The sequence below is a fragment of the Plasmodium relictum genome (assembly GCF_900005765.1).
Source record: "Plasmodium relictum strain SGS1 genome assembly, contig: PRELSG_99_v1_13, whole genome shotgun sequence".
NCBI lineage: Eukaryota > Apicomplexa > Aconoidasida > Haemosporida > Plasmodiidae > Plasmodium > Plasmodium relictum.
Genome location: NW_021628770.1, coordinates 2,496 through 3,518, shown reverse-complemented (window position 1 = coordinate 3,518; position 1,023 = coordinate 2,496). Strand labels below are relative to the sequence as shown.

Here is a 1,023-nt window from a genome sequence, read left to right as displayed (position 1 = left end):
TTAACTAGCGTCAATGCATGGCTAACTTGTATGTACACAAGTAGTAAACTAGCTTAGTGTACTACAAAAGGTTAATAACAAATTTTATTAACCAAATATATAACAGTACTCCTCACGATGTTATTGGTGAAGCACCTTACTTTTCGGTATATGGAATAGATTGCATATGTCCAGGTTTTTCAAAAATAATACCAGAAACTACTAGAGAAATGAGGATTATTTATTTAAATGATCGATAGAAAAACGCGAATGAAGATTTATTTAAAATAAAAGAAAAACCTTTAATTAAGAATAAAGAGATTAAAGTGGGAGACATTATATCGTATGAATTATTTGAATATAAGAGAAATCAAATGAAACATTATAGTGGAAATGAACAATATAGACCACATTGATCATTCCTGTATAGAGTAACCGATATCAAAAATGGAAACCTAAAAGCCATAACCATTTTATATAGAGGCAAAGAAATACAGATTCCTTTGTCAAAGGTAAAACTATTAAACAATAAAACTAATGAAATATATGAAAAACGTATGAGAAATTTAATACAAGTAATTAATCATCGTAAGAGAAAATAGATATTACAAACATATTAAAACTAAAAAATGATTTCGATATTTGTGATAAAAATAAATTTTTGCAATTAGAAGGTTTGAATAATGATAGAAAAATTGATAAAGAAATACAAAAAGGGTTAGAAGTTATAAAACAAGCCAAAGAGAGCAAAATATAGTAATATCATTACTTCCCCTAAGTGGTGAAGTATGGTTGATAAAATATGCTATTAACCTTTTGTAGTGCACTAAGCCAGTTTACTACTTGTGTACGTACAAGTTAGCCATGCACTAACTCTAGTTAAAAAAAAAAAAATAAAATAATTTTTTTTTTGTTGTGTTTTTGACTTTTGTGTTTTAAAAATTAAATATAGAATTAATTTTTACTTACTAAAAACTTAAGAGATAAAAGAATTTTGTGTTATATTCAATATATATTTTTGAATAACATTGAATAATTTAAAGT

At 25.2% G+C, this 1,023-nt stretch overlaps 1 annotated feature.

Annotated features, from left to right (window-relative positions):
* Nucleotides 1–94: 94 nt before the first annotated feature.
* Nucleotides 95–780: a repeat region.
* The last annotated feature ends 243 nt before the right edge of the window (nucleotides 781–1,023 follow it).